This window comes from Ceratotherium simum, chromosome 38 (genome assembly GCF_057802395.1).
Source record: "Ceratotherium simum simum isolate JZ-2026a chromosome 38, ASM5780239v1, whole genome shotgun sequence".
Taxonomy (NCBI): Eukaryota; Metazoa; Chordata; class Mammalia; order Perissodactyla; family Rhinocerotidae; genus Ceratotherium; species Ceratotherium simum.
This window is the reverse complement of record NC_141937.1, coordinates 22,626,411-22,639,458: the sequence shown is the minus strand read 5'-3', so window position 1 is coordinate 22,639,458 and position 13,048 is coordinate 22,626,411. Positions and strand designations below refer to the sequence as shown.

Sequence of the window (13,048 nt, the reverse complement as noted above, 5' to 3'; positions counted from 1 at the left end):
TACACATTCTCAGATGAGATTATTTTTCCTCCACCACATGTCAAAGTAAAGATAGTTAAATTTCTTTATTTTCCCCTTCTTCCCAATGATGTTTCTTTCTTACTCATCCTTATACTAACCATGTAAAGAATGTAATTCTCTGGAGTTTCAGCTTTACTTGTAAGTCTCCTGTTAGGTTCTCCACTTTGTGTGGTTTTGAAGCCTTATATCCATCCCCTTTGCTTATTCAAGACTTCAGGAGGAAAGCTCAAGGCCTGAGTGCAGATAATTCCAGAGTGAAAGCCAGTATCTACACTGCTTGCCTTCCAGCATTCCAGTTTAACTTTTGTTTTGCTTCTGCATATTCCTTCCTTTTTATCAGTGTGTTTAAAAAGATTTTCAAAATGTGCTCACTTCAGCAGCAACATATACTTAAAAATTGGAATGACACAGAGAAGATTAGCATGGCCCCTATACAAGAATGACATGCAAATTCGTGAAGCATTCCATATTTTTTTTAAAAAGATTTTCAAAATATATTTTATCCAGAATTTTACTTGTTTCAATCAGAAGAGTCATTCAAGTTATCTTATTTACCATATTGACAGAAACAAAAATCCCTGGGAATAAAAAGGCTTTAGATTTATTTTTAGATTCTGTTTCTGCTTCATAGGAAAGTTCCACAAGCTGTGTTATGCAATTTGGAATAATATAATTCATGAATACCCTACTCTGTTCTTTGTGTGTATTGGATAATGTGTATAAACTGATGCTTGATAAACAATAGCACACAAACAAAGCAAAATACAGTCAACTTATCTATAACTTATCTAGAAGTCCACTGTCTGGCTTAGACAATTGGGGGAAACTGTGTCTCTGTTTCTTCATCAATCATAGTGTAAGACCAGGGGACTTAAATCGACTCTACACGTATCTTTGGTTTATCAACCACAAATCATGTACAAATTTCTACAGCACTGACTGGCACAGAATGATCTGGAATGGAACAATGGACAGAAATAGAAAGTCAGGTAATGTTGAGTGGAAAGCTACCTATCAATAGTGTGCCTATTTACTTTGGTTTGCATTATGTCCTTATACCTTTGGGCATTTATTTTTGATCATTTTTTGTGAAATCATACAAATAAACAATCTTTTAAGTTTTACAAGTTTTCTGAATCAATGGTCAGTTTGAACCACAAACTTTTTACTCTAAAATTTTCTAACTCTATTTCTAAATGTCACTGGTTAAGAAGTTTGCTGTTTCGTGTCAGAGCTATACTTTTTTTTTTCATTCTTTAAAGCTAACCTCACTTTGCTCAATTGCTAACAATTGTTAAAAGCTTTCTTTCAAATGAAAGATGATAAACTAAAACCAAGAAAGCTGCTGCTCTTTTAACATGAAACAAAATTAACACTCTCTTGATAGCCTACTTGTAAATAAATCCACTCATAATATTTGGATGCACCAATAACTCTAGAACCGTGTGAACTATCTAGAATAGTCATGAAAGTAAAACTCTGATCTTATGGACCACAGATTTTATCATCTACACAAACCACTAACAGCATTCCAATATCTGCTCTCAACAAGCTTTATTTTGCCTTAAAAATCAGTTACCAAATGACATTGGACATCTGGATTTCTTTTAGAAATTAAGCAATAGCTTATGTGAATTGACCACAGGCTTCCCACACTGAACTTCCAAACATGAAACAGTTTGAAAAACAAAATAAGTCTATTTATTGGGTGTTACAGGCAAAAAAGAAAAACATGGACACGACATCAATTACCAAATCTCTATTCACGTACTCTTAGTGCAAGACATTTCGCTCTTGTGGTGTTCTTCTACAAACTGGATGTAACTGTTAACAGATTTGATGCGGGTGACTCCTGCTGAACCATGATTTAGTAACTGCTGGACCCTTTTTATCATGGATGTTTGGTCTTAAATCAAACAAGATATGGCACACAGTTGTCCCATCCCTGAAGTAATGTTCATCAGAAGCAGACATGGACATGAATTGTCCATCTTACCCAGGCTGTCACAGAAAGAGTTATTTCTCACTGATTTATTTTTTTCTAAGACCTGTTCAGAGAAGTTGGGGTCTATTAATTATTGGTTCAATTGATTCATCATATTTAAGAAAAATCAAAATATTCCCCCAGTTGGAAATTACTGACCAGTAAATACTCTCGTTGTTGTATTGTATTTTTAAACCAATATAGACTAAATATCTAATCCTAAACCAGTCTGAATTTTATGACATTTTTTTCTGTACTCTTAACAATATTCTGTGGAATTCTCCCCTACTGGGTGAGACAATCACATTCAGAATTTTAAGAAATCTATTCAGAGGTTAGAGAGGCAAGCAAAAAATCAAGAATGACTTGGAGATTTTGGGCTCAAATGACAAGATCGTGGGGACCTACTGAGAGAAACAAAGAAGTCAAGAGAGGAAAGTGTGCCTAGAGAGAAGGGAAAGAGGAGAAATTAATTTTTTGATATATTAATTTTGAATTAAAAATGCAGAAATGAAATGAATCAGGGATTTAAATGTAAAAACGAAATGAGTACTGGTAAATAACACAGATAATTCAAAACCCAGGAGTAACTTAGAATATTAATAAATCTGATAATATAAACCATGAAAACTTTGAATGACAAGAAACGCCATAAGCAAAGTCTAAAGACAAATGGCAAATTTGATATAACATTTTGGTAAATTATAATTACAAAGGTCAACATCCTTAATACTTGAAGGCCTTCTAAAAACTGAGAATTAAAAAAAAATAACAGTGGGCCCGGCCTGGTGGCATAGCCGGTAAGTTTGCACGCTCCACTTTGGCGGCCCAGGGTTCGCAGGTTCAGATCCCGGGTGTGGACCGACACACCACTTGTCAAGCCATGCTGTGGCGGCATCCTATATAAAGCAGAGGAAGATGGGCATGGATGTTAGCCCAGAGCCAATCTTCATCAGCAAAAAGAGGAGGATTGGCAACAGATGTTAGCTCAGGGCTAATCTTACTCACAAAAAAAAAAAAAAAGCAACACAAGAAAAATAAGCAAAAAATATGAATGAGCAGTTCATAAAAAATTAATTCAACTTTAAACACAAGAAACAATGATTAGCTTCACTCAGAATAAGAGAGATACAAATTGTAACTCACTAAGAAACCACTTCCCACCTATCAGATTGGCAAAATCCATAGTCTCTTTTGGTAAGACTGTGGGAAAACAAGTACTGTAATGTATTGTTGATGGGCATGCAAAGTTATATAACCCACATGGAGGAAAATTCGACAAAATGTAAACAAATTACATGCATATCCATTTTTTACTGACCTAGCAATCCCACTTCTAGGAATTTATCTCAAACATATAGTGGGGAAAAATGGTATGATATAGATATATCATATATGGCAATATTGTATACAAATATTTCTACATTAATATATAAAATATTAATTAATATAAAATATTAATCACAAACAATGCTGCTAAAGCATTGCTTTAGCTTTTTATAGCTTTGCTTGCAAAGACAAGACTCGAATGTCCAGCAATAGATATCTGGTTGAATAAGCTATGTTTATTCACATCCACTTGAGAGAATCTTATGCAACTATAAAAAGGGATGAGGAAGACTTCTACATACTGGTAATCTCCAAGATATATTGTTAAATGAAAAATGCAAGTGCGGAACAATATTAATAGTTTGCTAACTTTTGTATAAGAAAAGGGAGAATACAAATTTATATGCATAGCTGCTTCATATTTTCACAATAAGTCAATGGAAGAATAAACCAAAAACTAATAGAAAGGCTAACCAATGAAGGGTGGATAAGAAAGGAATGAAAGCAAATTTTTCTGAATTTATATTGTTATAAAATTTTGGCTTTGGAACCATATAAAAATTTTAACATAATTAAAAGTTAATTAAAATTAATTACATTAATTAATGAGAAAACATTCTCTAAAACACAAAACCAGAACAAAGCAAATGAACTAACTGTATATCAATTTAGCAGCATAATCAAAAACAGGGAAATACGTTACTTTATGAGCATTTAAGACGTAGTGCTTTAACTGCAAATCCCTAGTGGGATGTATTCTAAGAACCAAAATAAGTGCAACAAAATTTGAAACAATTTTGTAGACTTGTTAAAAAAAATTGGAATTGTTGTTTTCAAAACATTATAGGTGCTTGTATGATGAAACAAATAAGTCATCAAGTTAATGTCATTAGGAATCAAGATTTTTTAACATAAGAGAAATGAGATATTAGTATAAAATCAAAGAATTTGGCTAAAAATCATGTAATCTTATATTTAAATTGAAAATATTAGTATGACTCATTATTATCTTGTCTTGAAAAGAAAAGGGTGGAAAGTATTTCCTAGCTCTTTGCATTGAAAAGGCCTAGCAGAGATGACCCAGTGGGAAGGGATACTCCTAGAGCCCATGTTACGGTCTCTAATTATGGTCTCTAAATACCACCTCTCTCTAAAGAAACCAGAGCTCCTTTGTAAAGTACTGCTTCTGGGCCTGGAGCAGGAATGTGCAGGATACACTTGGGATTTCCTATCATATGAGAGAGCAAGGAAGTTAGTGAAAACAAATGGGCAATGGGACACAGAAGCCCATTTCAGGGGGGCTCCCACAGCCTAATCTGCAACATATTAGGATCTGTTGCAAAAAAGATCATAATATGAGCAGCAAAAAAGATAATGACTGCAACAAGATGAAACCCATCAGATATTAAAAAAACAAAAATCCATGAGGTCATGCTGAAATGGACTCCTTCAGAAAACACAATAAAAAAACTCACTCATCACCATTGAAGGGTACTAAGGTATCAACTAATTACTCTGAAAGTCATAAATATATAAAAATATGAAAAAATACAGATGGCCAACAGGCACATGAAAAGATATTCAACATCATTAACTACCAGGGAAATGCAAATCAAAACCACAATGAGATATCACCTCACTCCCATCAGAATGGCTATAATTAACAAAACAGAAAACAACAAGTGTTGGAGAGGATGTGGAGAGAAGGGAACTCTCATACACTGCTGGTGGGAGTGTAAACTGGTGCAGCCACTATGGAAAACAGTATGGAGATTCCTCAAAAAATTAAGAATATAACTACCATATGATCCAGGTATTCCACTGCTGGATAGTTATCCAAAGAACATGAAAACACAAATGTGTAAAGATATATGCACCCCTGTGTTCATTGCAGCGTTATTCACAATAGCCAAGACTTGCAAGCAACCTAGGTGCCCATCAAGGGATGAATGGATAAAGAAGATGTGGTGTATATACGCAATGGAATAGTACTTAGCCATAAGAAATGATGCAATCCAGCCATTTGTGACAACACGGATGGACCTTGAGGGTATTATGCTAAGTGAAACAAGTCAGCGGGAGAAAGTCAAATATCATATGATCTCACTTATAAGTAGAAGATAAAAACAAGAAACAATCGCATAGAGACAGAGGTTGGATTGGTGGTTACCAGAGGAGAAGGGGGGAGGGAGGAGGGTGAAAGGGGTGATTAGGCACATGTGTGTGTGATGGATTGTTATTAGTCTTTGGGTGGTGAACATGATGTAACCTATGCAGAAATCGAAATATAATGATGTACACCTGAAATTTGTATAATGTTATAAACCAATGTTACTGCAATTAAAAATAATAATAATAATGGGAACAAATAAAATGTGCATATTGTCTTTCTTGTATGAATTATATTTCAGGGTAACTAAATCATTGGTGAAGGAAAATTCTTTTTTTTTTTTTTTGTGAGGGAGATCAACCCTGAGCTAACATCCGTGCTAATCCTCCTCTTTTTGCTGAGGAAGACCGGCTCTGAGCTAACATCTATTGCCAATCCTCTTCCCTTTTTTTTCCCCCAAAGCCCCAGTAGATAGTTGTATGTCATAGTTGCACATCCTTCTAGTTGCTGTATGTGGGACGCGGCCTCAGCATGGCCAGAGAAGCGGTGCATCAGTGCGCGCCTGGGATCCGAACCCGGGCCGCCAGCAGCGGAGCGCACACACTTAACCGCTAAGCCACCGGGCCGGCCCGGAAAATTCTTACAAAGAATTCCAAGTAACTGAAGAGAAAATGATGTAATTAGAAAAATCATCATTTTTTAACCCCTCATGAAATAATGGATCTAGACAATGATTACCAAACAGTGCTAAAATCATTAGGTTGATGGGGAACTTTATAATGAACAGACCAGACTGACATACACAGAACCCAACGAACACTATTAGCATTAATAACATAAGACAAGGTCTTATGTGCCTAATTAAATGATCACTAGAAAATACACAGCACTACCTGTGTATGACATATTCTTTCCTAAACAATTGAACTGAATGTAATCAAGCCTCTAGATCTAACTATTAATTTACAGGACTTATTGGGTGTATATGAAACAGGATTGGCAAAATATTGATCTCTTTTAAGCTAGGTGATGGCAACATGGGAATTCATTGCATTGTTCTCTCTACTTTGTGTATATATGAAATTTTCCATCAACACGGTTTTTTTTTAAAAAAAAGAGACATAGAGGAATATACTGAACGAAAACTTAAGGCTGGAAATTAATATGGAAGCCAATTATACAGAAGTGAGGTAGAGAGATAAAGTAAACAAGTTTAGAGGGCAAGAAAAAAAAAGAGAAGAGAGTCAAGGAAAAAACGACAAGAAATATGATATTAATAAATTTGAGGGGAAAAAGGGCCAAGGAAGGGAGCAGAGAGATATTGGCAAGAGAGAGAGACCCAGACCGGAGGAAGCTACGGCATGGACTCCTGTGTCAGCTCACAGGGCCGGTAGTGAGCCCGTGAAAGGTAAGACTTGAGAGGGGAGAAGAGAAAGAACGATTGTGGATATAAAAACTGGGCATTTAACATGGATATCAAGGGAAATGAAGGAACTGAAGTTAGAGCGACTCAGACTTCCCGTCAGTAGGAATCTGCAGCATCTCCTGAGATGGGCGGTCCCTAGAAAGAATTGTTCTAGTTCATCAAAAAAAAATTTCATCTTTCCTCTATCTGGAACCAAGAAACAGGCAGCTTCACACACTCTGGTGCCTGGGTTTAAATACTGAGAAGATGTAACTAGTTGCCATAAAACTGTTACAGAAATCCCCTTAATGGAGTTTTTATCTCTGACAAGCAGATCCAGAAACGACAAAATCTGCCAGAAGAGGAAAAATTGATGGTTTAAAAATATCTTGATGAGATTATAATATCCTGCACTGAGAAAATACCATTTCACATTATTCTCTACTATGAGGTCTACAATTAATACCCACTATGCTCCCTCATTCTGAGTGTTATCACATATTGAATTTAGGGTTTTTCTTCCAATTCTTGGAGGATTTGGCTTTGGGTAACCCCTGGGTCTGGGTGCGAGAGATATGGGATTGTGGTAGGAATTTAAAAAATATTTTCCCCTCCTCGCCTTGTCTAGTTTGTTTCAGAGGCAGGCATCATTTTCTCCAACACATTACAGGTATGCAACGTCTTTCCCTCAACCTCCCAGGAATAAAATCCAGTCTTCTTATTGCCAAAACCTACAAGAAAAATTAATTCCCAACATATTGTCATGTACAGCACATCTGGGAAAGCAAGTTACTCATGGTCTCAATGAAACTTGGCAGGAGTTTTATTACTACATCATTAGTGCCTGCAAATGGGGAAAGCATATGTATTAATAATTAGAGAAATCTCATATGAGATGACATCATCTACATATGAGCTGAAGTGTATACCCCTGTAAAATAAAACCAAATTTTTTTCTGGCAGCAATCGAACTCATTAGAATCCTAAGTCATGTTTCCTGAAAATATGAAAAAAAAAAATTCCTAAAAGTTGGCATACAGGTCAGCTTCGTTAGTTCCCAGCTTTGCTCACATCTCTGTGACACTGTACAGCATGGTGATGTTTTCACATCTATGAGGGAGCCTGAGTGTCCCAAGGATGTGATTTTTCTATATTTTGGGGTGTGTTTGGTAGACTAAGTTTGAGGAGTTCTGTCAAACAATAAAGGTGGAGAAAGATCCTAGCACTCATTTATTTAAAAAAATAATTTTTAAAAGCACCTTTGTGATGGTTTCCTCGACTGTATTTGGGACTTAATTAGATCTGTACAGGGGTTAAGCCCAAGCAATGGAAAGTAATGGCAGGAATTTAATAGGCTAATGAGTGTATGATTTGAGAACGTATGGGCTTTTCTGGTGACTATAATATAATTTTACCCAAAAGTTATAGCTGAAAATGCCTCTGAGTATGAAAGGCATGGATGCCCAGCTAGCATCTCAAAAGAAAATTCTCCACAAGGAAGCACTCTTTAGCACTGCCCAATAGAACATTCTGTGATGCTGGAAGTTCCATAACTGTGCTATCCAATGCTATAGCCACTGGCCACATCATGACTATCGAGCATGAATATGTGGCTAGTGTAACTGAGGAGCTGACTTTTTTATTGAATTTTAATTAATTTTAATTTAAATATCCACATGTGGCTAGTGGCTACCATATTGGACAACATGGTTCCATATACTTTCTTAAAACCAGAACACACTCCACCTTCATTAGTCATCGTCTTCTGTCTCCTGTATTTATTCAGTCAACAAGTCCTACTGATTTTTTTTCTGACCTATATCTGGTAGTCATATTTTTTTTTTTTTTTTTTTGGTGACGAAGATTTGCTCTGAGCTGACATCTGCTGCCAATCTTCCTCTATTTTGTATGTGGGATGCCGCCACAACGTGACTCGACGGGTGGTGTAGGTCCACGCCTGCGATTTGAACCCACGAACCCAGGAAGTGGAGCGTGCTGGACTCAACCACTATGCCATGGTGCCAGCCCCCATTTTTTTTTTTTTAATGGCAGAAAAAGTTTCAGTTTCTGCTCATGAAATCGCTTTAAGTTCTGATTTACATGAATTTAAATCTCTCTCTCTCTCTCTCTCGCTCACTCGCCTTCTCTCTCTCTCTCCCTACCTCGCCCCCTTTTAACTACTAGCTTTGTTTATTTGAACCACACAGCTCTGGTGTATGTGGCAGTTTCCAGCTTGCCTTCCATTTTCAAAATGCTCCCCATCAGGCAGAGTTATGAATGCCGTGATACCTTCTCTGACAGACTCTTAGATCAGCCCCTCTAACTGCTGCTAGTGGAGATTTGACTCGTAACCATTTTATTCTTACTTCTGTGTAGGCTACATGCACTGTTGAATTGGTTTTAAATTTTAAAATTGTAAGTTTAATTTTTTTTCAGAGCTAGGAAAAGTTAATTCACTTCCACACCATTAGTTATACACCACGTATCTTAATTCAGTGCAGGAAATGTTACACCGACGAGTGTTAGCCAATTTCTTCCACAGAGATCCTCAATGTTATTTTCATATGATCCTGCAATCCTTTATCTTTTGCATGGATTATTTGAAAATAGTATTGCACTATTCATTCTTGATAACAATCTCTACATCTTTCTTCTTTCATTTATAAAGTCTTTTAGTACTAGCCAAAGAAAATGAAGGAGGTAGGGGTTCATGACAATATTGAAACATCTATTATTCTAATTTCACTCTGAGAGAGATCTCCAGAGATCAAGCTGTTATCTTCTACTAGACGAGATTGCATATAAATCATCCTGGAGAGATGAGTGTGCAATTGATTAATGGAGAAATTTCCACAAACTCCGTCAGTCATTTGGTTCATCTCCAACTTTCAGAAAGTCATTATTTGGGTCTAACCTATAATTTCTGTTTTCATATGCCATGGAAGGATGAATGTTGCCTGAACTATTTTTTGGATTTGAACATCCATTAAAAACAGATCATTAACAACAATCCATATTTCCTGTCTGTGTGCATCCTCTAATGTATTTGAAATAAGTTTTGAAACTGTTATTTTTTTTAATGAAATGTCTACATTTTTTTGAGTTAAAAAAGAATCTGGAAAAAACTGGGGCCGGCCCCATGTGGTTAAGTTCAGCATGCTCCGCTTCGGTGGCCCAAGGTTTGGTACCCTGGCATGGACCTACACCATTTGTTGGCAGCCATGTTGTGGTGGTGACCCACATACAAAATAGAGGAAGATTGGCAACACATGTTAGCTCAGAGTGAATCTTCCTCACCAAAAAAGAAAAAAAGAATCTGGCAAAAACAATAACAACAACAACAGTAGTAGATGAATTGAAAAGGAAGGAAGCATAGCTAGCTTTATTTTTCTATTTCCACTGTTACCAGCTTGTCTTAGGCTCTCCTCAATCTATGCCACAGAAACCCAACAGCCTCCAAAGAAGCTCCTTGCTTATAGACTCCCCCTCTCCGATTTAACTACCAGAGCATCTTTATAAATAACCAAATTCATTACTGCTTAAAATCCTCCTTTGCCAATAGGATGAAAATCCATGTGCTTAGCTTGGCCTTCAAGACTGAAATATGATCCAACCTTAAGGTCTCACTACATCTTGGCTTAAGACTTCACTTCCAGGTAGGTGAATCTTATTAATCTCCTAGGAAGACGCCGTGTTTAGTATCCTCTTATTGCCTGTTCATTCTGTTCCTGTACAATCCTCCATCTGTCCTTCCACCTATTCACCTATTATTGTATTCCACAGTCCTCTATGATAGTGGCTTTTAAACTCTTGTTTTTACTATAACCTACCAAAAGAAATTATTTAACTTGATTCTATAGGATACACACTGATAGTGTCTTTTTGATTATACTTTATTCTATTCTATTCCTTTTTTAATGCTGATCTTAGATCACTAAATTGATTTTATGATGATGCCTGTTATGGGCTGAATTGTGTCCCCCTAAAATTTATATGTTGAAGTTTTAACCCCTAGTACCTCAGAATGTGAATGTATTTGTGAAAACCCACATTAGAGTTTTTAGTAAGGTAATTAAGGTATAATGAGGTCCTATGGGTGGGCTCTAAGCCAATATGATGGGTGTCCTTATAAAAAGAGGAGATTAGCACACAGACACACATAAAGGGAAGATTACATCAAGACATCCAAGGGAGACAGCCACCTGTAAGCTAAGGAGAGAGGCCTCAGAAGAACCCAACCCTGCCGACACCTTGATCTTAGACTTCTAGCCTCCAGAACTATGAGAAAAGAAATGTTTGTTGTTTAAGTCACTCACTCTGTAGTACTTTGTTATGGCAGCCCTAGCAAACTAACACAATGCCTTAATGGCTTGAGGTTCACAGTTCAAAAAATACTGCTCCATAAGCCTTTCCTCAACTCCTGCAGCACATTTTAATAAGCCTATTTTGTAGCATTTACACTCTCTACCAGTCATTTAGGCATGAAATTGCATACTACTATCTGATTTTGTATATATGCCTTGCCTCCATATCTTTATTATAAGTTTCTTGTTAGTACAATATCATCTACCTTTTAGTTTCCTACAGTACCTGGGACATTCCTGAACACAGTTATTCAATATATTTTTGTTCAATGCATGAGAGTCTCTGTTTTTTTTCAGGCAACTGAGCAAAATCTAACCCCAAAACATTGTCATCATTCTTTAGAATCATTTTTTATTTACTCATCTTCCAACATCTCACTCTAAGTCAAGGATAGGGATGTGCTGCCAAACACAGACTCATAGTCCTTCTTGACACTGCTCCAAGCAGCCACCGCCAGTCTATCTATGCTGCCATCTTTTATCCAAGCCAAGGCACCAATATCATAGCCAGAATTAATGGAGTAGAGATGCAAGTACATTACACATTCTTTCTTCTCTAAAACTAATTTTATTTAAATTATTATTTTATTTAAAACAAAACCACCTTGCACCATCACCATCCTGCCCCCTTCAGTTTCAGCCCCTCCACAGCCAAACCTCCTGAAGAATTCTATGTACACCCTGTCTCCACTTTCTCATTTCCCATTCTCTCATCGACCCACACCAATAGGGCTTCGTTCCCACTATCCACTCAAAGGACTCTTACCAAGATCACCAGTAATCTCCAAATCACCAAACCAAATCCAATAGATGGAGTTCTGCCTTCATTTCTCTTACCCACCAGTGTTACTCGACACAGTTGCCCATTCCCTAAAACTTGAAACATTCTCTCTTGAATTCTGGGACCACTCTATTTCCAGTTTTCCTTATACCAACACCAGCTACTCCATCTCAGTATTATTTCCCAAGACCTCTAAGTGTTGTTTCACTCAGGCCTTAGTTCTGGGCCCTCTTCTCTCTTCTCCTTCATTCTCTCCTTAATGACGTGCTGTACATCATGTTGTACATTACATCCCTAGTACTTATTTACCTTATAACTGAAAGTTTGTGCCTTTTACCGCCTTCCTCCAATTCCCCCTTCCCCAATCTTCCACCTCTGGTAAACACACAATGATCTCTTTTTCTATGAGTTTGGTGTTTTGTTTTATTTTTACATTTCACATATAAATGAAATCATACGGTATTTGTCTTTATCCTTAACTTTTAACAAATAAAACATTCCTTAAAATTTGGCTAAATAGAATGTATTTGTTTAATATTTTAATTGAATATAATCAAGAAGAATATATTTATTAACATATTCATAAGAAGAATATATTTCCTCCCATTATATACACTTAAGACAAATTTTTTTGTTTTAAAAGACTTTATATAAACCTTTTATTTTGTATATTTGTGTATTCAAAGAATTGTCATTCTACAAACTGATCCTTCAGCAAATTGGTTTTCAGAGAATTCTGTTAAAGAATTGATTGGCTTTTGGTTGAAATTTAAGACTGATTTTTAAAGCTGTTGAAATAACTTTCCAGGCAAAGGTGAAGCCACTCCTTCCCAGGGTGCCACATCAGCAACGGAAACTCAGATAACTTTTGTGTCCCTGCAGATGCTGTCCTTGACTAGAGACACAGTATATGCATTCAGCCAGTCCCCATATGTCAAGCCAACTCTAGCTCTATACTTATTTCCTGGTCCTTATGCATTTTCTATTTTTCTCTTCCTCATTTCTTATTCATTTTCTGTTTTTCTCTGTCTTGTTCCTTATTAATTTTCTAATT

General features: G+C 36.4%; 1 non-coding gene across 1 annotated transcript; it reads left to right on the top strand.

The window, feature by feature from the left end:
* Positions 1-385: 385 nt before the first annotated feature.
* On the top strand, positions 386-495 carry LOC147912264 (U6 spliceosomal RNA). Its single transcript, XR_015550160.1, has one exon. It is a non-coding gene; the product is annotated as a U6 spliceosomal RNA (small nuclear RNA).
* The last annotated feature ends 12,553 nt before the right edge of the window (positions 496-13,048 follow it).